At 36.3% G+C, this 27,407-nt stretch overlaps 1 non-coding gene across 1 annotated transcript; it reads left to right on the top strand.

The window, feature by feature from the left end:
• The first annotated feature begins 10,921 nt into the window (after nt 1–10,921).
• LOC149995870 (U6 spliceosomal RNA) lies at nt 10,922–11,023 on the top strand. Its single transcript, XR_016507519.1, has one exon. It is a non-coding gene; the product is annotated as a U6 spliceosomal RNA (small nuclear RNA).
• The last annotated feature ends 16,384 nt before the right edge of the window (nt 11,024–27,407 follow it).

Below are 27,407 nucleotides of genomic sequence, written 5' to 3'. Positions count from 1 at the left end.
CTGTTGTACTAGCAGGTGCTGCATTGGCTTGGATAGTAAATATCTCTATCACTATGCACCGTGAAAAACCTCATTTAAATCACAACTAACATCTTGACTCTCTGTTAATTAGATTTCATTTTATTGCAGCCATTCATACTGATGAGTTCCCTCAGCTGAAGCCTCGTCACAAGACACTTATATAAGCTTTTATGGGTCTTAACAGAGATTAGGCCACCTACATTGTAACCGATATACATTTATATATTTATAACATAAATATTATAATTTACTCTCCTTAAAGACCACCCATTTCACCTTGTTAAGTGGATATATTTCTTTTTTAGATACATAGTTTATTCCAGTTTCCAATAAATAGAATACATGGAAATCCATTCGGAAGAAAAGTATAGAGCTTAGATCATCCTAAATTTATCCTTAAAGAGTAGAAAAATAATTATACATCTAAAAATTTGCAAGCAGTAAATGTTCATTGAATACTTAAAGAAAGGCGGTGGAATTCAGAATCACTCTTACCCAATATCCAGGCTAGTTTGAAAGAACATTTTATGACTTCAAGAATTTCTGAAGAGTCTATCTTTATCCAAAATGCCATATACCTTTCATTATCAAAAAGTCATTTTCTGTTTCTGTCATGTGATCAATTATACAATACTACACGCGAACCATCATGCGGCCCTCTGATCTTTCACGTCTTATACAATGCATAGGAATAAAACCTGTCAGATTTCATTTCCTCATCACTGTACCTCAAATCCTAAGAACGTTTACTTCCCACACATCAGATGTTGGTCTTTCTGTAGCCCACTCTGCGACACTGGACACATGAGTAACCAGTCTGAGGACAGAGCCCATCGCGGTCAGAGTTGAGAGCTCAGCCAACCGACTCTAATTTCATTATTCAATGATCTGCAACACAGGCCTCCGGCAATGGCTCAACATACTCTTCATGGCAATGAAAGCTGGAAAACAATGAGTAAAAATTAAAACTGAGACAGATGAAATCAAGGGTAAAAACGAGTGTTTTTGAAAGGGGTTTGAGTTAGAATTACGGTTACAGCATCCAAGATCACATTCCAGTTTAGAGTTTGATATTATCAAGCATCCAACTAAAAATTACATGCTTAAACCATTCAGGATTGAGTATATTTGCAGGAATTTTAAACTACTGTAACCTAAGGCAACAGCAGAGCCTTTTAACGAATGGCAGCCAGTCTTTGCCAATTCCAAGCCTGAAACATTAAAATATAATGTTAAAAGGGGCAATTTAACAGAAGTAATCAATAGTTGATTTATACAAGAAGAAGCATGCCCAACCATGCAACAACTAGATTTGTGAACACCGCCAGAGAAGTACTATTCTCTACCAGTTATTCATAAATTACACTCACACGCACACATGGGTATATTCACATTATTCATCAAAAGAAATACTCATCTACTTCCATCACCCAGCTGCCTCGTAGAACAAACCATGTATATCAGTGTGGATTTCAAGCATGGGCAAAAGAACAACCTTTGTTTGCAGTGTAAAAGAAACTATGCCTGGTTGGAACAGAGCCAGTGATACCACTAAGTGATCCGCTGATAACTTGTGGCTCGAAATGCTGCTATCATCAGATTCCGTCCTTTTGTAGAGCTATGCACACTTTGAAGTTGAGATAAAGTGTGCACTTATATGCAAGGTATAATGGAAGCAGAAATTGCTCCCTTGATTTAACCAGTATTTATTTATGAATGTGGAGCAGTGCAAAATTGTGGTTATTTGCAGATCCTCATTAATAACACCTCATGCTGTTTCTGCAAAGGCAAATGCACTTTGACATTCAATATTTTTTCTTCACAATTATTTGAATTCCCTCTGAACAGAGTAGAAATAGGTAATTTTACCCATGGTTCAAATAGCAATACAGTTTATTTCAGGATGGCAGGGAGAGCCAATGGGCTCTTTGTCTGCTTCGGTGTTCTAACAAATAATATTCCTTCTCTTCCCACAATGGAAAACGCCAGAATGGTGTTACTTTTCTCAAGGAGATGGTGCAAAAGATAGCTTTATGGTTAAAAATTCCTTAAGTGCTTCAGACCCTATCAGTGAAGTTCAGTTGCTCTCACTGAAAAAATAAAAAACTATAAAGCATAAGAAGCAAGGCTAGATAAGACTCAAAAATCATGACCTCAATAACAGTTTATAAGGGAAAAAACTCAGCACAAAACTGAAATCTACCCTTTTGCAGTGTTAGTTTTAATTTCGGTTACACATGAAGCATTTTTCATCTGTTCCTAAATGCCTGCTTAGTAAGACTATTTGAAGGACAAGGACTAGGCAAGACTACAAATCACGTCAGGTATCTGAGCAGCACTCCTGCTCCCATATTCCTGTTCCTTCATCCTGTCATGACTTCTGGGGCTCAGTTCTATCCCCATCTGCCTCAGGTTTCACAGTGGGTATTGTCACATATGTCTCTCTTTCTAAATACACCATTTCTCCAAGTCTTTGCTTGCCTGTCCTCTTCATGAGAACATACATGCCCTGAATTCTTTCCCACAGCCCATGTCAGTGATATTCAACTTCGAGTATCTTTTATATATGCACTCTATTGAAGAATCTGGGTTACACTGATATTAAAATACAAGTTTCCCTTATTTTGAGACAGATAGTCATAAATTTAGACTGTTTGAACTAATTTATTTGCCAATGTAGACATTTTTTAAGACTTTAGAAGTCATGAAACCTATGAAAGTATAGTATTGAAAAAGCTGTCGCTTGTTGACCTTGTAACAGTTTCTAGTAACACAGGATGGTCGTTCCTTAATAAATGTTGGTTGAGTTTAATTGAACTACCTCTAATTTAGTCCAAAATTGTGTGTCATTGATGGAGAACCCTTGCCCTTGACAATGGCTAATAAGTAAAAAAAAAAAGTGAAATTTTAAAGTTTACTGGATGGTTTAGAATAGTCATTACCTTCAAGAGATCAATGAATAAGTCCCTGCCACTATTCCGTGAAGAACACAGTACTCAGTTACCCTCTCTAAGGGAAACCCAACATCATATTTGTCACAGCTCTTAATGCTCCAACACCTGATCATATAAATTTAGTTTTGGGGGCTTCTATTTGAATTTTTGTTTCCTTTGTTTAGTCGCTTACCACAGCATTCAAGAGCATGCTTGTAGCAGATTTCAGTTTTAATCATTCCAGGAGAGGCCCCCTTACCTGCCATTTACCTCTGCACTGCCAAAAATTAATTAGGCATAAGCCAAGGAAACCTATATTCTAAGTCAGGTGCCCCCTCCCACACACAAATACACTCTGTATTAGGCAGGACTCTCTAGAGAAACAGAAAACAGAACCACCAGTTTGTGTGTGTATAAATTCTCATCTAAAAACTATCTTGACAGAAACATCTAGAATAATGTTCAGCCTAATATATGGATCTGTAGCCTAGATGCAAGTTCATAGATAAATTAACCATTATAAACTCCATGCATTTGGGTACCCCTACAGTGCAATAAAAGATAAAGAAACTTAATTTTGTTTATATAACAAAAGACTTAATTAGTCATTCTATAAAACTGACCCAAATTTCTTTGTTAATCACTGACTGACAAAGGAATCAGCAAAGGGACAATATATATTTTGGTGGAAATACCTTTAAAAACAAACACATGAAAGCTGCAGAAGTAACTAGCATAAAGGTGGTTGTATTTTATGATATGCATTAGAAGAATTTGCCCTTCTCATAACATTTGTTTCCTAACTAGCTGCATAAAACTTGTATATTATAGAGTCCATAAAGCATACTCACCTGCTAAATCCAATTCTTAAATTAGCTATTAAGTGCCTACAATACACCCATTTGTGATGTTATTAATGGCAATTATGATGCCACCTTTAGCTAATAAGAAGAGGGTGAGTTGCAATAAAAATATTATCCTAAAGAACTTATACACAGTAATCTTCTCTTGGTGTTAGTAGAATTCTCTACTCTCTACACACAACCAGGAAATATGAAGTTTTTTCCCTTTGGTTTAATTTGTAAAACATGTTTCTGCAGGTGCGAAGTCTAAATAAATATGTGTAAGGTGGTTCTGGCTGCCACCAGCCTTTTCCTAGAATGTAATTTAGATCACGTCAAGTAACTGCTCAAAATATCTCTGATTGAGTCCCGTGGTCAGCAAATGATACCAAACCCAGCTTGTGGCCTGCTTTTGTACAGCCTGTGAGCTGAAAATGGTTTCTAAAGTTTTAAATTATTGTTTAAAAAGAAGCAAGGAAGATACACAACACGGACATTTGTTTCATGACCACAGAGCCTTTGTTATAGAACAAAGTTAACAAGTTAGCCAACTCCTGCTTAAGGTGCAATACAAAACCCATAGCATGGCATTTAAACCTTCCACACTCTGAGGGCAAATTAATGGACTCACCATACTTCAAATGTTCCATCTTGACCTGTCCTTCTTCTCCTCTGCTGTCACCTAAATGCAGCTGTCCATCAAGGAACAACAGTTCAGGCTCATCCTCTCTATGAAGCTTTAATTAGCTATTCAATTCCATAATAATGTCTTTCCTTAGAACTCCAGCAGACATTAATATTTCTTTCACTCACTGATGACTGTGCTTGTTTTTATGTATATATTTTCACCTAATCTTGTCTTGCCAACCAGAGTGTAAGATCCTTGCATGGTTCCCTGCTAACAGTGTCATGCAGATGTTTAGTTATCAGTATGGCAAGTTTTAAGGAATTTCTAGGTCCTACAAACCTGATTTCTCATTAGTCAATAATTACCATTACTCATGAGCAATTACTATTTCTAATTACTGCCAAACCTACACATATATTTTTCTTCATTTAATATTCACAAAATTTTAGGTGATAAGTTTAACTATCTTTTTTTACACATAATGTTTATATTAAAGAGAATAGAAGAATATGTAGTATACAAGAAGCACAGAAGCAAGAGTGATGAGTGAAATATAGATTGAGAGAGAAGGAGAGAGAGAGCACATTCTTTGGTTTTTACAATAAAAATGTTTATAGAGATAGCAGAATTGAAATTAGAAAACTTGATAAAGATTTGGTTGGTAGTTAACATTTAGATCACTCATTCAATCAAAAAGGAAGTCACATGTGAGTTCTAGGTTCTATGAGGAAGATAAAATTAAGTTATTCATGACATTCAATTTAAATCATTTCTTGTATTTGACACCAAAAACAAAGACAATAAAAGTATAGATAGATATATTAAACTAAATCAAAAGTTAAAACTTGTGTGCATCAAAGTATATAATCAACAGAGTTAAAAGGCAACCTATGTAATGGGAGAATAAGATTTGAAAATTATGTATATGGTAAAGGGTAAATATCCAGAATATGTAAAGACCTCCTACAACTAACTATAGCAAACAACTCCATTGAGAAATGGATTGAGTGATGCCTTCTAACCATGTTGCCAAATCTGTTGCCCCCAGAATACAACAAGGAAGCCAGCCTGTTAAACGAAGCACGCCGTTGTCCAGGGACAGCCAGATGACCTGGAGTCTGCAAGAACCTTCCCCATATGGGAAGGCCACCACCCCCCCATACACACCCAGTCATATTAGCGAATACTGGACCCAAGGGTAGGTAGGACAACAACCACACCCAGCTTGAAGCAGCTAGAAGAGCATGAGATTGTCGCCCACTCTCCTCTATAAGATTGTAAAGGGTCTAAAGTCTGAGGGGAGGGGGGGAAATGTTACTTTTTTTATTGTTATAAAAAGAAATCAATTAATCAATTAATTCTAAAATAGTAATAATAAAGGAAAGGGAGAAACTGGAGAGATTGCATGCATGACCCATGGGCATGGGCTGGGGAAGGAAAGAATTGCTGGGGGAGGGGAGGGGGGTGCTGGGTGGGGGGGAGCAAAGGGGAAAAAATGGAACTATTGTGACAATATAATCGATAAATTGTAATAAAATTTTTAAAAAAGAAAGAAAAATGAGCAAGGGGCCTGAATAGACATTTTTCATAATAAAAGATATTCAAATCATCAACAAGCACAAGAAAGTTTCTCAACGTCATTAATCATTGAAGAAATGCAACTCAAAACCACAATGAGATACCATTTATTGTTGCCTACTATTCAAACAAAACAAAACAACTGAAAAATGTTGACAAGGATGTAGAGAAACTAGAACCTTCACTCGCTGTTGATAGGAAAGCAGCATCTATGGAAAACAGTATGGTGGTTCCTCAACACATAAAAAAAAAAAAAAAAATGATCATATGAGGCCGCAATTCCACCTCTGAATATACATCCAAAAGAAATGAAAGCAAAGTCTCAAAAGACATACCTGTACACCAATATTCATAGCAGTATTATTGACAATGGCCAAAGGATGGAAGCAACCCAAGTGTCCATTGACAAAAGAATGGATAAACAAAATGTGGTATATGCATACAAAGGAATATTACTTAGCCCTCAAAAGAAACAGAATTCTAACATATCCTACAACATGCTTGAAAACATTATGCTAAGTGAAATAATCTAGTCACAAAAAGATAGATACTGTATGATTCTACTTATATGAAGTATCCAAAGTACTCAACTTCATAGAGACAGAAAATAGAAGGCTCATTGTCAGGGGCTGTGTGGAAAGGGTGGGGGGGGGGTGTTTATTTGGCCAAGAGTTTCAGTTTTGCCAGATGAAGTGTTTTGGAGACTGCACAACGGTGTGAATGTTCTTAGCGTTATTGAACTATACACACTTAAAGGTGGTTAAGATGGTAACAGTTATGGATACTTTACCACAATTTTTAAAAACTTAATAAAATAAGTAAATGTAATAGAGGTATTCTATTCCTGTCCTGAAGGAATGTTCACCACAGTAACAAGACTTAAGGTGACTATGTGACTACAAAATCACTACCACAATCTAAGCCTAAGATTCCTAAAACAGGCCATGGGCACACACACCTGAAAGATGTTAGAATCTGCTTGTTTTCCATACCTGTGGAAATGCTGAAAGGTTAATGCGTTCTCCAGTGAGGTAAAAAGTAGCAGGTTTACAAATAGTCTTTGATATTCTCTCTAGCAAATAGCGGCTTTGCTTTTGTATGAGGCTATAAACACTGTCTCATGATTTATTGCTTCACCTCATGTTTTTTATCTCTTGCCTTTTCCAGTATAATAGAAAATCTACATAGAGGCCCACATTTTTGTTGTTGTTCAAGAAGTTAACTTTGCGCACCGATAAGCACAAAAGAATAGATGGCATCTGTCATTTTCCTCCCATGTGACTTGACAACTATGATTTGATCTGCTGCTGTCATTAGGTGTTTTAAATAATTTCACATTATAAGTTGATCCAAATTTTCATGCCACAAAATAATCAAACCATCAAATGTCTGTTCTTTGAAAAACACAAAGGATTATTAAGAACATCATTTCTATTTTATTTTATTTTATGTTTTATTTCTTTTTCATATTGAATTGTTATTTATTTCAGGATGTGCCATGTCAATATTAAACAATGGTGTCAACCCTTGCCTTTAACAACACTATTGTATTATAAAAGCACTTTATAGCTCCCTCCCGTCTTTGAGTATAAGTTACTGGTACATGGGTAGTGATTATCTTAAAACATTTCTCTATTCAGACACATTATCCAAGTGCTTTCTGAATATTAGAAGGTGAAAATAAATGGGAAGTGGAGGAGGAAGAGGAAAGAGAAAAAATTAAGGTTCTCCAAGTTATGGGTTTTGTTGCAATGAGGGGATAAGGAGGTAAATAGATCTCCTTTGATGATACTTGCAAGTCACCCTGAGCTCCAATGATATATCAAACAGTTCTCTTTTAACATGATCAAATTCTCCTTGTTCAGGTTGAAAATATTTTCCTTTGTTATATCACCATCTTTATCCTTAAATGTTTCCCACACACAGACTGCCTCTGTTAAAAGTATTACCTGATTCCGTGGTATATATATAGTTTCCAAATGGCTAAACAAGCATAAAATGTTTTTTATAAATCACCTTGGCTGGACTGGTGTCCATGCTGAGTCCTGAGGCCAGGATTAATGACTATTGACTATTCTTGCTAGTACACGGTGGAGTCTTGAATATGAAAAGTCTGGACGCAGTGAGAACTCAAGATGTCATCAACCCTGGTTGCCTAAAACAGCTCTAGGAGGGCAGATATAGTCAAAGTCTGCCAAAACAAGTAGGAAAGGCTAGTATTTGTTTGTTCATTTTTTTTCACCAGTAACATAGTCATTTATTATCATTATCAAGTTTTACATACTTAATTGTATGTGCTGTACTTTCTATCCGACCACAGGGCAGTAGGCTTGTTTACACCAGCATCACCACAGACACAGAATGCATTTCGTTAAGATGGCTTTGACGTCACTAGGCAATAGGGATTTTTCAGCTGCATTATACTCTTATAAGACTGTTTTGTATATTTGGTCCCTCATTGACCAAAATATCATTTATGGGACACATGACTATATATATGTGTCAGATATACATACCTTTTTAAAGTAGACCCATCTCAGGTTTACGTAGTTTTGGAAATTGCTAGCCTAATGAGTATTATATTTTATCTATTGCATCTTACTGTATATAAATGGAAAGGCTAGTATTTGGAGTACATGAAGTGTGGATGGAGAGATTAGTAGAAGCTAACCAGATAGAAAAATTAGGGAGAGTATTCCAGGCAAAATCAACAGCTTAAAGATAAAAAGGTCTACAGGAGAAGACGGGAGCAGTGTTTGTGGAACACCACGGGCAGTTCATCTCAGCCAGACCATGGGGTATGAGAAGAGGGCGCAGCAGGAGTGGCCACGCTGATCATTCTGAGCTTCACTTTTTCAGAAGGTCATGTAGTGTCATTAAATAATTTTACTAAAGAAGTTAATAACCTCATCACGCTCGTGCTTTTAGAAAGAGCCTTTGGCGGCAATGTGCAAGATGGATTAGAAAAGTCTAGGCCAAAAAATAAGTGCTGCCAATGTTAACACACACACACACAAACTGACTTCCATACTTGGTCTTGTGACCATTGTCCTAGAACAAATTAGGATGGGTCCTCTGTACATACCTTAACCTGTACATCATGTTACCTGGTAGGAAGCAACATCTCTTCTTCAGTGTATTAGTCAGAATTCTCCAGAGAAAAAATACCGAAAAGATGGAGACATGAATATGTATATATATATATATATGTATATATAAATATAAATTAGTTCACATCACTAAGGAGGATTGCAAATCAAAAACCTGTAGGGTAGACCAGCAGACTGGAGACCTAGAGACAATTTCACACGGCAACTCCAAAGGCCTCCAGGCTGACTGCAGATCCTAGAAGAGTCAGTGTTGCAGTTGAAGTTGGAAGAAAATAGTATACATGGACAGTAAGTGGCTGGAACTAGATATGGGCTTGTTTGGGCAGATATTCTGAAAGCTAAATTCAGAGCACAGTGGATTAAGGATCATAAGTAGGAACTTCAAATGGTGAAGGGTGAAGAGCCAGACTAAGATACTCACAGCTACATACCTTAATTTTTTTTTTTTTTTTTAATTAACAGGTTAGTCTGGCAATTATTGGTGAACAAACCAAAGAGGCTATGTCTGGTTACCAGTTGAAGAGAAATCATTTGTATCTGGTAATGTGACCACAGGTAAATGATCCTATTAACTAAGGCATTTTTTTTTTCTTTTAAGTAGATGCTTGTGTAACCTCTGAGTGGTTTTAACCCCAAGACCTAATTCTCTGCCTGAAGACCATGATTGTTTCCTAAAAGGGTAACTCATCAAACTCTTTTGCATAATTGGATCTAATTCACATCACAAAAGGCCAATCTTAACATGTAGAGTAGTATAGATAGTCTACCATTCAAGGGTGTTCAGTAAGGAAGAAGTGTAACCAAAATAATGCATTCAAGACTACCAAATATTTGAGATTATTTTTTGATATTGCTGTCAAAGAGGTAAGTGCATTATCTGAACAGGATGATAAGAAACTAACTAGGATAGTGACAATAAAAAGAGAAAGAATGGAACCTTGGCTAGTGTGGCTCAGTGGATTGAGCATCAGCCTGTGAGCCAAATGTTGCTGGTTCGATTCCCAGGCAGGGCACATGACTAGGTTGCATGTCAGGTCCCCAGTTGGGGGTGTGAGTGAGAGGCAACCTCACAGTGATGTTTCTCTCCCTTTCTCCTTCCCCTCTCTCTAAAAATAAATAAATAAACAAACAAACAAATAAATAAATAAAAATTTAAAAAGAGAAAGAATGGAACCGATAGAAAGACATGGCAAAGCACACATAGAACCAAGTGACTTGACGTGAGTGGATAGATAGTCATCATTCCAACACCAAGAATATGACAGAGGCAATGAGTCGAGTATCATAAAGGGAAATGGCCATTCCATTTTATAAATGTTAAATGAGTCCTGCCAAAATATTTTCCAAGAAGAGATGCTCTTGCTATAAAATAGAAGTGGTCTAGGATCAAGAACTAAAATTTGAGATAAAGATTCTTTCCATTGAAGTTGATATTGACGAAAACCACGGTTGTGGAAAATCTCTCAAAGAAGAGCTAGTAGAGAAAAAAAAAAAGACTGAGAATGAAACTAATCTGTCTCTTTAGGAAACTAGACTAGCAAATTAGATTAAAAGGGAACAGATAGGAACACAGAACGGAAAAATGCAACATTGTAGTCAAGAGAAGAATTCCTTACTCAACGGTATCATGACTCCCGTAAAACACCCTAAATCCCCAGCTATCACCCCAGTTCCATTCTATTTACAGCAACAGTTTTTCAGAAAATAACTCTTTACTATACGTCCCTAGGCCCTGACATCATTGACACTTCAGCCCATTACATAGGAGCCACCCCACTCCCCTGAAACCTCTCTAAAATAAGAGCATCTGTGCTCGCATGGCAGAACATGTACTAAAACTGGAATGATACAGAGATTAGCATGGCCCCTGGAGAGGAAAACACACGAACTTGTCAAGTGTGTTTCATTGAAAAGCTAAATAAATAATAAGATAAAATAAATAAAATCAGAGAGGCTCATAAATGTTGGGAGGAGAGGGACTTCTCAGTCTCCAATTTGCTTTCTTTTTGTTGCCTCTAAATATCAGGGGTGACACACACATACAAAAAGACCGAATTTATTTATAAAAAATTGTGTATTATTCTGATATGTTTAAACTTCAGTAACCTTCAAAGTACTCTTTCCATAGTACAGGATACACCTGTGCGACTAGGGGCCCACCCTCCAGAAGATAATCTGGGATTTTTTGTGTATGTGCTCAGTGAAAAATAAAAGATAGAAACTAAAATAAATAAGAGCACAAAATGATGACAATGTACCATGGAACACATATGAGAGGATTATAACTAGCTCTTCCTGTGAAGAATCAGGGAACCACAAAATGTTGTCTATAAGAAAGGGGGCCTTAAGCCCTGACCAGTGTAGCACGTTTTGTTGGGCGTCATTCTGCAAAGTGAAAGGTCGCCAGTTGGATTCCAGGTCTGCAAGCTAGAAGCATGTGAGAGGCGATGGATGAAGGCTAATGTGATTTGCTGGGTGTTACTGTGACAGTTCAACATTTTTTTTTAATGAAGAGTCACATCAGAGTAATTTTTTTATTAACCACTATTAATAAAGATTAGCTAATTTGAACATGTCATTTACTTGACTATTATACTCAAACCTAATAATTTAAAAAAGTGATCTTAGTTAATATTTATCATTTGTATTACACTATAAATTTTTCTTCTTGCTGCTAGCAAACACTAGTTGTTGATAGTTGCAAGTCTGTTGTCATTTTAATGTTCATAATTTTGATCTTTTTCTTAAGTAAATTCTTTAGACATTTAATATAATAATGGCTTGGTGAGGATGAACTCCTTCTGTTTTACCTTGTCTGGGAAACACTTTATCTGCCCTTCCATTCTAAATGATAGTTTTGCTGGATAGAGTAATCTTCGTTATAAGTCCTTGCTTTTCATCACCTTGAATACTTCTTCCCAGTCCCTTCTTGCCTGCAGAGTTTCTTTTGAGAAATTAGCTGACAGTCTTATAGGCACCCCCTTGTAGGTAACTCTCTGCTTTTCTCTTGCTGCGTTTAAGATTCTCTCTTTATCTTGAAACTTTAGCATTTTAATTATGGTGTGTCTTGGTGTGGTCCTTTTTGGGTCTAGCTTGTTTGAGACTCTCTGTGCTTCCTGGACTTGTATGTCTATTTCCTTCACCAAATTTGAAGAGTTTTCCTTCATTATTTTCTCACATAAGCTTTCAATTTCTTGCTCTTTCTCTTCTCCTTCTGGCTCCCCTGTGGTTCAGGTGTTGGCACGTTTAAAGGGGTCCCAGAGGTTCCTAAGCCTCTTCTCACTTTTTTCAAGTCTTGTTTCCTCATTCTGTACTGGCTGACAGTGTTTTTTCTCCCTTACGTTACAAATCATTGATTTGAACCCTGGTTTCCTTCCCTTCACCATAGGTTTTGTGTGTATTTTCTTCCATTTCACTTAGCATAGCCTTCCCTTATGCGTTTGCTGTACTTAAGCATATCTGTCAAGCCTGTGAGCATCTTTCTCACCAGTATGTTGAATACTGCATCTGTTAGGTTGGCTATCTCCTCGATGCTTAGTTCTCCCACTGGAAGCCTAATCTGTTCCCCCTTTTGGGCCATACTTCTCTGTTTCCTCTTCTTGACAGGCTCCTGTGTTTGTTTGCCTCTGTGTCTTAGATAAAGCTGTCACACCTGTTACATTGTAAGGGGCAGAGACTTAGGTGTTTGTCAGTATAAGGCAACCTGTTTTACCACGTTGTGGCACTGCATGTGGGGGAGGGGTCTGAGAGGGAACACTGCCACTTGCTCAACACTCGCCCCTTTTCCAGGCACTTCTCCCGCTTCCATATGGGACTGGCACCTCTCTAGCTGTTTTACTGGCTGTCATTCTCAGAGTGGGTGAGTCTTCAGCTGTTCTAGGACTGTGGGGGGCCCTTTAAACAAGCGGACTCTGCTGAGAGACTGGCATTTTCTTCCTCTGCCCCAACCCCCACTGATTTGCACAGTCAGAAGCAATGAGGCTTGATTTTCCCTGGTGCTGGGCCCATGAGCTACTCAGTCTCCTCAGGAGCTGGGAGTGCTCCCCAGGTGTCCCTCCCGACTTTTTAAAATGTGTGACTGTGCTTTCCACTAGCCTGCTGCTGCTGCCGCAGTTGTTGCCACTGCTGCCACCACATCACGTCCTCTCTGCCCAGGCTCCACCTCTCCTACCTGTCTGGGTGAGTATTTCTTCTTTATATCTTTGTTTGTTGGACTTCCGTGCAGCTCTGTTTTCTGGAACTTCTGGTTGTCTCTAGTTTTGAGGTAGTTGTGTTCCTTCTTAGTTGTGGAAGGAGACTCAGCATGTTGTCTAGGCCTCCATCTTGGTTAGAAATCTTGATTAAATGTCTTTAAATAAGCAGCCTGCATTTGCGACACAACCTGCTGACAAGGAAAGCAGTGCTTTCAATGGTCATCACAAAAAGAGTCATGCGCTGCTTCTTTCTAGTGTTGATTTAACTGCCTTACAAGTTGTACTTTTTCCTTTCCTCAGGTGACCATGCCAAAAACATATGTGCTGAGTTAACAGCCAATATAATTGAAATGTGGCCTTCTTGGCTGTCAATAAGGCAATACCAAAGCACAGGAGCTAACGAGAGGTGTCAATGAATCATTAACAAAACACAAAATTGTGAGATGGGCAGTGAAGCATCCAGTAAGAGGCAATTACCATGACTAATTCTGCGAGTCTGCCTGTGGCTGGCCAGAACTACCGATCAGCAGCTCCCCACCAGCTGCCATTCTGCAGGACAGCTGCTGAGGCTTGCAGAGAGCATGTAATTTGCATAGAGGTGGGAGAGACCAGGGGATCGCAAAGTTCCTATACTTGTCATCACTGTATTAGCCTAGAGAGAAATTCGGTGAACTCTCCAGTTCCGAAGGTTATATAATCTTCCGTAATGACAGACGTCTTATGCTTAAATCCTGGGTTTGTTTAAAGAACTTGCACACACACTTGATTGGCATGAGTTGTATATTCATACCTCCTAAGTATGTGTTAGAGATGACAGGGAAACTGATGCCTAGAAATATGTAATGGTTTGCCCAGAACCTAGTTTCCTGATCCCAGTGCCCATTCAATAAGCTATATTAGCATTTCTACAAACTCTCTACGTTTTGATAGCATTGGAGCTTACTTATTAACACATCCCCAGTTTAACAGCTTTTGACATCAAAGGGAGCTGCCTTTCAATCACTCCTATTCCCATGAAATCAATATTTATAAACTGTTAACATTTTATGTCATGTGTTTAAAAAAAAAAAAAAAAAAAAAAACCCAATCCTGTTGCAGTCAGCCAGCAGTCCAGAAGGTAAAATGAAATACACTCAGGTTGTTGTATTTCATGGCATGTCTGCTGCCTCACAAGACAAAGCATTCAAAGTTGATAATTAGTATAGCCATACAGACAAATCATGTAAATCAGACTAAATAACATCCTTGCACATTACTTTGTAGTTTAACTACTTGGATTTCCTTCATATATCTTACTGATTTTCTATATTTTTGTAAGTATTTTCTATATCTTTTCACTTGGGGTCTCTAGACTTTACCTGTTCTGTTTTTCTTTGGAACTATCTTGAATTCTTTTTGTTTATATATTCATCAAACCCCTTTTCAGTAACCACTGTCTTTCAGACTCTGAATATTACTCTGGAATGGAGTCAATTGGTATTTTGAAATCATTATAAGGCACAAGGTTAAGTTTAACAGTAGATATAAAACACCATACTATGTAATTTAATTGTAATTTAATGTTATTTTAATCTGTTGAAAGATGGCATGCTCAAATATGATTCATGTTCTGTTAATAGAAGATAAGAATATCCCTGAAAATTATGTGTCTCCATGAATGAACATTAAAACTGAATGAAACCAGGGAAAAAACTCCAAATGAAAAGTGAGAATTCTAGTCAACCATCTGGAACTTCCACATGATGCCAAACACCCAGATACTTGCTAAAATCTGGATGAGTGTTAGCTGTCATTTAGTCATAGCCTGAGTCATTTTCTTCAACATTCAGTTGGATTGAGTTCTAGACTGTTAATGTATCCTTAATAGAGCATCTCATCGGCACCACTAGGCTTTTCGTTTTAGTATTCCTATTTTGAATAAAAGCATATCATTAATAAGTTTCGTAGTAACACAAGAGGCAAATGCCAATCCAATTTTAAAATTTTTCAGCTGAAGTTGCCACAACTGGTTTGAATGCTGTGTTTAACTTCTGCGGACATATAACTGCAAAAGATTAGACTGTCCTTTTTGTCTTCTTTCTAAAACAGAAAAAAATTTTAACATTTTTTGTTTACTAATAATATCCATTAACCTTCATTGAACAGAGTTTTCTATCATTAAGTCAACCGTCTCTTTGTCACAAACACAACCATAAAATTCGAAGAAATCTTTCAACAAATGTAGATACAATATTGAGTTTTCAGAGTTCTTTAAATACCACAACTAGCCCTCAGTTCCACCCATAACGTTTCTTGACACATCATCCAGTCAATATTTACTATTTATTGTATTTTTTCTAGGGCCAGGCATGCTTAACACTCAACATACAGAAGATTAGTGATAAACGTCTTTCTCAAATAGAACATATTCTGTACTTTCAACATGGTTTTTGGATTATATAAGCAAGCTATTTTTTCTAATGAGATATTATTTTATTTTTCCTCTTACATACAGTATCTATAGTATAGTGTTAAAATTATCTAATGAAAAATAAATATTGTTATATGCTTGTAAAGTTAGTATTATCTGCTGTCTTACAATGCATGAATCTATAGCAGTAGTAAGTAGATTTTAATTGTTTTATTCATGAAATTATATATGTTCGTGTGTCTACTTACACACGTACACATACATACATACACACACCTACATGTTTAGTTTGGCCTACTCTAACAAAATACCATCAACTAGGTGGTTTTTAAACAACAAAAATTTCTTTTTCACAATTTTGAAGGCTAGAAGTCTGAGATGACGGAGCCAGCATGGTTGGAGTGTAGACTACCTCTTCCAAATTGGAAACTTCCCACGGTTCCATGTATCCTCACATGGCCCAGAACAGAGAGAACAAGGAAGTTCATCTAATCCTAACTACCTCTGAAAGTTCCCACCTCCTAATAGCATCACCTATGGGATAGAGTTGTAACATGAGAATCACCATAACACTTTTCAAAATTATACATATAATATATGTGTAGTATCACCACTTTTAGACCTGCATTGTCTAACACAGTAGCCACTAATAGCAAGTAGGTATTGAGCAGATAAAATGTGGCTAGTGCACCTGAGTAACTGATTTTTAATTTAATTGTACTTCTATTTAAATTTAGAAACTAAGGCATTGTTAATTATTATCCTGGTAAACACAATAGTAATGTTTTATAGAATACTATTTTAATTTAAACATTGCATCATTATTTATTAATATTATTTATTATGGTGTGCTGGGTGGAGCATATGCATCATTTCTGGTATGCCCTATAAACAGTCTAGTCAGTATCAACAAATTGATTCAGTTGAAATATTCTGTCACCAGCATTGTACTATAACATTGTAATGTGTTTGTTTAAATATTTCTTACAGTCAACATGCCTTACAGTGATACCTATCTAATCAGAATGGGTAATTAGGTGGAGCATTCATTACTAGTTTAACTAATAGTTTTCTAATTTAAAAAAGTATATGCATTCTTAAATTTTAAACAAAGGCACACTATTGGTGCAGAAACCACTCAAGATGCAGAAGCGCATGCTACAACTGGAACAGCAAAGAAAAATCGTGTAGGATAGAAATGTCATGATGCAGGCCTACTGCAGTCACCTGCAATAGAGCACGTGGAAAAAGCTTTTGGTGGTTATGTAAGACTGTCTTTAATGGTAGTAAAGTACTAAATGTTAAGAGACATTTTCAGCATTTGTAGAATGAAATTGATAAGTTTACTCTCAAGAGTCAAAACAAATTGACAAAACTGGTCATCTAAAATAAGAATAAATTGTTAGAAAACTTTCTAATAATTTTTTAACAAGATCTGAGCTTGTAATTTTGGATGACCATAAAACCTTTTGGATTTTTATGCACAAAAAACAAAACCATTTGAAGAGATAGTAAAAGAAATTATTATTTTACAATTCAAATAAATGAGTTAAATTTGAAGCTTCAAAAAAAGAAAAAGCTTATCTGTAGCCAAACTATATTGATACAAGAACTTATATTAAAATTAAAACTTTTCATAATACAAAAAATAATTTTACATTTTTCTAACATGAATCAATATGCAGAAAAATCTTGAGAATGCTTTGTTGATATTGATAAATCTAGACCTTCCTTTTTGTTATGCAATAGCACTTTGAATTTGATATAATTAATATGGAAATGAATTAATTGCCATAAGGATTAATAAATTTAACAAATTTAGGTATAGTTTTGAAACTGATATGCTTTTGCTTCAAAATTCCAATGTCTAGTCATTTCTTCTAAAGAGATGAACCAGCTTGCTCAACATGGATAGAAATATTAAAAGAAAATGTTTTCAGGATACTCAGTTTAGTTATTAAAAAACTTTTTAAAGATATTTTATTGATTATGTTGTTACAGTAGTCCCAATTTTTTCTTTCCTTTTCTCCCTTCTTCCCAAAACCCCCCATTCCCTCCAGGAACCTCACGTCCCTTAGTTCATGTTCATGGGTCATGCATATAAGTTCTTTGGCTTAACCCTTTTCTATATTATTCTTAACTTCTCCTTGTCTATTTTGTACCAAACAGTTATGCTTCTTAATCCCTGCACCATTTCCCCATTTCTCTGCCTTCCTCCTCCCAACTGATAACCCTCCGAATGATCCCCATACCTATGATTCTGTTCCTATTCTGGTTTGCTTAGTTGGATTTTGTTTTTATTTTTTAGATTCACTTGTTGATAGTTGTGAGTTTGTTGTCATTTTAGTGTTCATAGTTTCAATCTTCTTTTTCTTAAATAAGGCCCTTTAACATTTCATATAATCATGGCTTGGTGATGATAAACTCTTTTAGCTTTACCTTGTCTGGGAGGCACTGTATCTGCCTTTCCATTCTAAATGATAGTTTTGCTGGATAGAGTAATCTTGGTTGTAAGTCCTTGCTTTTCATTACCTCGAATACTGCTTGCCACTCCCTTCTTGCCTGCAAAGTTCCTCTTGAGAAATCAGCTGATAGTCTTATAGGCACCTCTTTATAGGTAACTCTCTGCTTTTGTCTTGCTGCTTTTAAGATTCTCTCTTTATCTTGAACCTTTGGCATTTTAATTATGATGTGTCTTGGTGTGGTCCTCTTTGGGGCCAGCTTGTTGGTACTCTGTGCTTCCTGGACTTATACGTCTATTTCCTTCACCAAATTTGAAGAGTTTTCCTTCATTATTTTCTCACATAAGTTTTCAATTTTTTGGTCTGCTTCTTCTCCTTCTGGCATCCTTATTGTTCAGATGTTGGCACATTTAAAGTTGTCCCAGAGGTTCCTAAGCCTCTCCTCGTTTTCCTCAATTCTAGTTTCCTTATTCTGTACTGGCTGACTGTTTTTTTCTTCCTTATGTTCAAAATCATTGATTTGAACCCCAGATTCCTTCCCTTCACCATTGGTTTAGTGTGGATTTTCCTTTGTTTCATTTAGCATAGCTTTCACTTCTTCCCTTATTCATTTGCCATACTCAGACATATCTGTCAATCTGTGAGCATCTTTATCACCAGTGTTTTGAACTCTTCATCTGTTAGGTTGGCTATTTCCTGGTCACTTAGTTCTCCCACTGGAACCTTGATCCGTTCCCTCTTTTGGGCCATACTTTTCTGTCTCCTCTTCTTGACAGGCTCATGTGTTTGTTTACCTCTGAGTCTTAGGTAGAGCTATCACTCCTGTTACAGTACGGGGTGAAACCTTCAGTATTCATCAGTACAGGATGACCCATTTCACCACGTTGTGGTGATGTATGTGGGGGAGGGGTCTGAGGGGGAACAATGCCGTTTGCTCAGCACTCGCTCCTTTTCCAAGCACTTCTCCCACTTCCATATGGGACTGGTGTCCCTCTAGCTATTGCCCTGTCCATTGTTCCCAGAGAGGGTGGGTCTGCAGACATTCTAGGACCATGAGGCCCTTTAAATAAGTGGTGTCTGCTGAGAGATGGGCAGTTTCTGCCTCTGTCCCAACCCCCACTGGTTTGCACAGTCAGAAGCAATGAGACTTAATTTTCCCCGTGCTAGGACCATGAGCTGAGTTTTCTGGTCTGGTGCTGGGAGTGCTCCCCAGGTCTCCTTTCTGACTTTTTAAAATGTGTGACTGCACTTTCCACCAGCCTTTTGCTTCCAACACTGCTGCCACCACCACACTGTGTCCTCTATACCCTGTCTCCGCCCCTCCTACCAGTCTGGATGAGTATTTCTTCTTTACATCTTTGTTTGTTGGACTTCCAAGCAGCTTAATGTTCTGGAACTTCTAGTTCTCCCTAGTTTAGAGGTAGTTGTATTCCTTCTTAGTTATGGAGGGAGATGTAGCATGTCTGTCTAGCTCTCCATCTTAGCTGGAAGTCCTGCATTATTCCTAGAAAACTTTTTAAGTAGGTTTAGAACAAATTGGATATGTGAATCTACTTTCAACTGCAAAACTCATAAAATCTAACTACATATCAAATGTTTTTGGTAGAAATTTGGTTGCCAAATTGAGAACTGCTATAAGTGTAAAATGTGCACCAGATTTTGTACACTTAGTACAAAAAAAACCCATAATTTAAAAAGTCTTAATATTATTTCTATTAATTATTTTGAAATGACAAATTTTGGGATATATTGTGTTAAATGCAATGAGTATTAAAATTAGTTTCAGCTATTTGGGTTTATTTTTTAATGTGTCTATTAGATAGTTTTTAATTACATATGTATATAGGTCTTATATTTCTATTGTACAGTGTTTCTTTAGACAAATGAATACATTACATCACAAAAACATATAAAATATATATATTGACTTTATTTTGTTAAACACATTTATTATTTGTCCTAGTTTCATAGGCTGAAAAGGTAGTCAGACAAGTCCTTCTTTTATTAAGCCCCATACATGTGGTAAAGAAACTTTTAAATAAATTATCATTTTAATTGCTCATATAATTTATTTTAAATTAAGTTTATTTAATTTGACTTCTGGTCAAGATGGTGGCATAAGTAAACACAGCTTGCCTCCTTGCACAACCACATTAAAATTACAACCAAACTACAGAAAAACTATCATTCAGAACCGCCAGAAATTGAGCTGAATGAAAGTCCTACAACTACAGGATTAAAGAAGAAATCACACTGAGACTGGTAGGAGGGGTGGAGAATGGAACAGGCAGGTCCTACACGCACCCGTGGCAGATAAAATTCAGGAGGGATATCTCAGGAGCAAGGGTTCCCAGCCCCACACGAGATCCCCAGCCCAAGGGTCCAGTGCCAGGAAGATAAGTCCCCATCATTTATGACTGTCAAAAGCAGCAGGGAATGAGGCTGTAAAAGACAGAGACTTCTGGAGTTCCAGTCATTTCCTTTTAAATGGCCCATGCATAGACATACTTGAACACACTCCTTCTGACTCCAGCATGGGGAAATCAGCTTGAAAAGTACCAAAGATATGGAGAGGAACTTAATAGTCCAGTAGTAGGTTGACAGCTGGGGGTGCAGCTTTCTTTCAGACAGAAATGCTGGCAGAGGCCATTGTTCCTTTTCTGAACCCTGCCCACACAGAGTCACAGAGCAGGCAGATGGCTGCCATATCTGACACACCGTCAACCTTGCTCACATTGTTTGTTCCACCTTTGTGATTTGCCAAAGCTCTACTCCACCCAAATTTGGGGTGCACCCAAGCTGATTCCAGTGGTTTTTTGATACAAATGGCTTGTCTCGCCTCATGCTTCAGATTTTCCTAAATTCTCAAAAAAACAGCATCTGCCTCAGAAAACCCCATATCTCTCACTAAGTGACCCCAGGCTCAGCACTAGCAGCAGCTGGCCTTAGCTCACAGCTTGGCCTCTCCTGGGCACCTCCAAGCCCAGTACAAGTAGCAGCCATCTGCAGATTGCTCTGTAGCTTATACCTAGTGGCCTCAGACAGAATAGAGGCAGTGGCTGACCTTGGGCATGCTGACAACAATCATGGCTGAACTCCAAGAGGAGATTATACACAGCCCACACAGTGGGCACAGCTTGGGTGATAGTGGAGGCTGTACCACTGGACCCTACAGGGTATCTACTACACTAGACAACTCTGACATGCCTGGGAGAAAAAATGAGGAGGGAAAGGAAGATGGACCAAGTGACAGAACAGAACAAAGCTCTAGAAAAAGAACTAAACAAAATGAAGACAAGCAATCTACTAGATCCAGAGTTTAAAACACTGGTTATAAGGATGCCCAATGAACTTAGTTAGGACCTCAACAGCATAAAGATTACCCAGTCAGAAATGAAGGACACACTAATTGAATAAAGAACAGTTTACAAGGAATCAATAGTAGAATGGATGAAGCTGAGGATCATATCAGCAATTTGAAATATAAGGAAGCAAAAAACACAGAAGCAGAAGAGCAAGAAGGGAAAAGATTGCAAAAAGATGAAGCTGCTGTAAGGAGCCTCTGGGACAACTTCAAGTGTACCAGCATTTGCATCATGGTGGTGCCAAAAGGAGAAGAGAAAGAGCAAGAAATTGAAAACTTATTTGAAATAATAATAACAGAAAACTTCTCTAACTTGGTAAAGGAAATGGACATACAAATCCAGGAAACACAGAGTCCTGAACAAGATAAACCCAAAGAGGCCCACACCAAGACACATCATAATTAAGATGCCAAAGATTAAAGACAAACAGAGAGTCTTAAAAGCAGCAAAAGAAAAGCAGTTAAGTTACTCAGAAGGGAGCTCCCATAACACTGTCAGCTGATTTCCTAAAAGAAACATTTCAGGCCAGACAGGCAAGAAATATTCAAAGTGATGAAAAGCAAGAACCTACAACCAAGATTACTCTACCAAGCAAAGCTATCACTTAGAATCAAAGGACAAATAAAGAGCTTCCCAGACAAGAGGAAGCTAAAGGAGTTCATCGCCACCAAACCAGTATTAAATGAAATGTTATAAGGTCTTCTTTAAGATGAAGATAAAAAATTTAAATAATAAAATGGCAATAAATACATATCTATCAACAATTGAATCTAAAAAAAAAAATAACTGAACAAGCAGATCAGAAATAGAATAATAGATATAGAGAATATTTTGATGGTTGCCAGATTGAACAAAGGTTGGGGAATATGGACATTAAACGTGATGAGATTTAAAAGTGCAAATCAGTTGTTACAGATCAGTCATGGCAATGTAAAGTAAAGTATAGGAAATATAGTAGCCAAAGAATATATGTGCATGACCCATGGACATGGGCAATGGTGTGGGGATTTTCTGAGTACTGGAAAGGGCTGGGTGGAGGAAAGCAAAGGTGGAAAATTGGGACAACTGTAATAGCATGAACAATAAAATAAAATTTAAATTAAAAATAAATACATTTATTTAATTCAAAGTATAAAGGCTGACTGAAATTTCTATATTATTTGTCTATTGTCTTTAATCATTACATAATCAACAAAATATAATATTTTAGAATTAAAATGTGTGATGTGTATTCAAATATAAAATATATTATTAGAAAATATGTAGAATTCTTTAAAATCATAAAAATTTAAGAAGAATTTAAGTATATTCACCAGTGACCCTTGATTAGCTTATTTAGTTTACTTTTGCAAATGAAAATATACCTAGCTGAAATTAATATTATAGAGTTTATTTTCAATATGATTACCCTTGTTTGTTTTAGATATCAAGATGGTCTCTCATTGTTCCAAACATTTAAAAAATAAGTGTAAGCACTCCTCATGAAATAAAAAGCTTTATGAATATATAAACTGTGTCGTTAAAATGCAACAAATTCCAAAGATAATTGTAGAACAAAATGGACATTTTCAGGAAATAATAAATTAAAATGCTGCTATTAAACAGTTATGGTGTAAAATTTTTGTTTGTTTGATTTTGCCACTATTCATAGTCACAGGTTTATACCTGACATGATAGAGAACTAAGCTTCTGGAAATACTCATGAATAGTAACTACCTGACTTACAAATTAATTTGTTTAATGCCATTCTCGTTATTTCAGATGTTGGAAATATATTTCTACAACGATTCTTTACAAAAATTCATAAAAATGTAATGTCAAAAACAATCTTAAAGATTACTTTGTCCAGCACTCTTATTTTACAGCTAAGGAAGCTGAGGGCCACAAATGATAGTAACACGTGGTTAATAAACTAAAGGAAGCAAAGAACAAAAAGCTTCATTTAGAACGACTATGTTTTCCCAACAAATATATTATTCTGTTTCTCCATAGTATCTTCTTTGTTTTTCTTCATTAGTTCTCTTGGCCAGCTTAGTTTTGTTGTTTTGTATTTTTTTTTCTTTTTTTTTCTTTTTTTTTTTGCGGGATGTTGGGACAGTGTCTAGGTAAAAAGTAATTATAATTGACGGTAAGTGCTGAGGGACAGTGGGCTAAATATAGTCATGTGCCACTTAACAATGGGAGTAGTTCTGAGAAATGTGTCATTATGCAAATGTCATCACTGTGAGGACATTACGGAGTGCATAGATGGTACAGCCTGTTAGACATCTAGGTCATATAATAAAGCCTGTTGCTCCTGTGCTACTTGCCTATACAACATGGTACTCTCCTGAGTACTGCAGGCAACTGTAATACAATGGTAAGCATTTAGGTATCTCAATGCATCTCTACCTAGAAAAGATACCTTCTAACTTTCATATTGATAAATATAGTGTCTGGTTTGCTTTTGTTTTTGCTGGCCTCTCATCATTTGTTTGAATGATTCTCTGGCCGTGTTACCGCTCTAGTGCTCTGAAAAAGAATGGCCATGACATTTGAACAGTAGCCAGCCATTCAACCTAGTCCACTGCTCAAATCTCTGTCTGCTTTTTATATGTATCAGAAAAAAATCTTCCTTTGATATTTTGTGCTGAATTCAAGATCCCCAAATATCAGGCTTTCTTTTGACTCTTGTGAAATAAAAGCCATCACCAAAGGCATTCAAGACCCATGTAAGACTTTGCTTCTTGTAGATATTTGAGGACTTTACTCTTTGCTGCCCAGGGAAATCAAAGAACTCTTCAGATCCTAAAATTGGCAGCTTAAAAAAAATAAAATAGATTGTTGAATATACTATGTTGGAATATGTATTGTTTTATTTTATAACCTATATTCTGAAATATATTGTGGAACTGGAGAAAGCTTTAAGGAGATGGTTTCTATTTTACCTTTATTTAAAATAGCAAAATGAAAAGCTGTCAATATAAATCTACCTATTACAGTTATTAATAGAAAAGACAAACTTGTTCAAAGTCAATAATATCAAATCAGTCTATTAAAACAGAAGACAACCCTGCAGGTGAAAAAAAGCAGAGGCGTTCTGTTGTCAGCAAAAGTATTTTGAAAATTTATGAGCAAAATTATTAATTTCCCATGTAGGATTTTTAAGTGTTATTGAAAATTTTGAATAAATGGAAAAATGTATATGTATATGAGCTCATTAATTTATGTGCTCAAGCCATTGTTAATTCCACTTTTTAACCCAAATGTTAAGAGAAAGAGCTCACAGATGCCTTCGAATGTGTGACGATTGCAGGAAAAGTCTCAGAGGTGGGTTGGGTATTGGCATCAACTTAGCCAGTTGGCAGCAGCATGAGTAACAGGTGGAATAGTCAGCAGTGGAGACGCAAAGGCAGAACTGTTGGCATTTTCTGCATTACCACATTAATCTTTTCTTAGTGTGTGTAATCCTAGTAATTGGGAGCAAGTTTCTTTTTTTTAAGGGAAGCCACAAAGTACAAGAATATTTATTCATCATTGTTACTACTTGTTGGTATGGAAGGTTTTTAACCTGTCATATTAGAAATAATAATAGTGGATTTCTATACCTTATGACAGTATACAAGTCTGTCATGTTCATCATTTTATTTTTCCCCACTACAAGGCATGTATCTGACATGCTCAGAAAATAAAACACATGATTATATTAACAACTACCAACTAACCATTTCGTCATGTGCACTTGATTTCTGGTTAAGGGAGTGATAAGTGGTGATGGAAGGAGACTTGACTTGAGGTGGTGAAGACACAATACAATACACAGGTATTATGTAATTGTATCCTTGAAACCAAGATAATTTTATAAACCAATATCACCCCAATAGAATCAATAAAAAAGAAATATTATACCATTTTCACATTGTCCCATCAAAATTTTATTAATCTAAATAATTACCTTTGCAAACATTTAGAAAATATCTTTTATGTGGTATAATGTTTTGAGACTTTCACTGGATAACAGTATTTATATTTAGTATATGAGAATGTGCTTTAGATTTATTGTTTATAGTTTACATTTTTATTAAAATTAGAAACAGTTCAACATTCTTTAGTGTTACACTGGTATGATTAAGAATAATGTTAATGATTCATAAAAAATGTAGATGTTCTTTTTAAGTCTAATAGTAAAGAAAAATAAGTATTGTGGACATGAAAAGAGTATGGATTTTTAATTCATTTAAAGTTTGCCTTTTATAATTCACTTATGTCTAAGCTTTATCTCAATAAAGCTTTGTAAGACTGTGATAAGAATCAAAGGGTTCCTTTGAGGGCTTTGAGGGAAAGATCTACTCAAGGACTCTCTCCTTGGCTTCCACTGGCCACCTTCTCCCTGGGTGCCTCTGTCCTTCCCTCTATGCATATCTCTGTGTCCAAATGTCCCTTTTTATTGTGACCCCAGTCATATTGGATTAGGATCCCCCAGGTGACCTTATAAAACTATGTAAAGACTCTATCTCCAAATAAGAGTTTTTTTATGAGGTACTGGGTGTTAAAACTTCAATATGTGAATTTTAGGTGGAGATACAATTTGACCTCTAACAGATACTGAGTGAAAAGGGTATAATTCTGTTTAAGAAAACAAGAACCCAGATAACTGATAGAAAGTACAATTTATGTCTGGCTTCATTCTACAGGATGGCATGGATGCTTGGCTAATGTTGTATTTGCATTGATTAAGATGAATGATTGCCCTTCTAGAATTATATCTATCTATAGGGTTTATTTTTGATTTGTCATAATCGATGTTTTCCTTTTTTCTTCATCATTTTATTTTGTACTCTCATTGTACTATAAATAGTATTCTTCCTATCTCTCTCTTTATAAATCAATTGCATCTCATGAGATTTTGAATTTTTCACTTTACAGAATAAAATTAACTTGAAATAAAATGTAATAGTGGTATTTAAGCGTTTTGTGAACATTTTGGTTCATGTCCACGTTAATGGTCTTAGTGACATCCTGTGACCATGAAGGTCAGTGGCAGGATTTCAGATCTTTCCAGAAATATCTTTACTATGTTTTTTTTTTTAAATCTATAACATGGAGAAAGACAATATATCCTTAGACCACTGATCATTTTAACATAAATATAATAAAATACTCCCTGGTCATTTGGCACTCAGAAACTGAACTGCCTCATGTAGATTATTACATTTAGTTTTATTTCAGTCCACCTTCATTAATGATTTTTTTTTAAGTTACTAAACAGGCATGGCTTCTACTATTGATTAATGTTTTGTTTTCACATATCTTCAGCTTATAGTACTTTTATTTTAATAAAATTATGAACTACATTATTAACAGCACCTGCTATTCTAAACAATCAAAATTTTCTGTCTAGGGTCTTCTGAGGCAACAATTTAAAATGTTACCTATTTCGTTAGAATGTAGTGAAGGAAGTTTGTGCTAAGACATGATTGCTAAGGTCTGACTATGACCCAGGTGCAGAAGTCAGAGACTAAAGAATCAGACAGCAGCTCTATTGTAAAAAGAAGAAGGAAAAAAAATCATCCACAAAATCTATGGTGCAAATTTTTATGCCTTGAGGCAAGTTATTCAGTTCTTTGGGCTTAGTTTCTGATAATAACAATGCTAATCTATATTACAGTGTTAAGCTAAGCACTAGGAATAATGATTAGCCAGTACCTTGTAGTTTAAAAAGTCAATCATGCAAATTTTCACATGCATGAAATCTAAGGGGAGTAGAGAAGTAAACCTTCTGTCTTCTCAAATAATAGCAAGGTAATCCATGTTAGACCCCTCCTGTTCTACAGCCCAAAAAGAAGAGCCCCGCCTGACAGAACAAGCCATAGAGTATCCAACTCA

This window comes from Furipterus horrens, unplaced genomic scaffold (genome assembly GCF_987537825.1).
Source record: "Furipterus horrens unplaced genomic scaffold, mFurHor1.1.pri manual_scaffold_12, whole genome shotgun sequence".
NCBI classification, from domain to species: domain Eukaryota; kingdom Metazoa; phylum Chordata; class Mammalia; order Chiroptera; family Furipteridae; genus Furipterus; species Furipterus horrens.
This window is presented reverse-complemented; position numbering and strand designations above follow the sequence as displayed.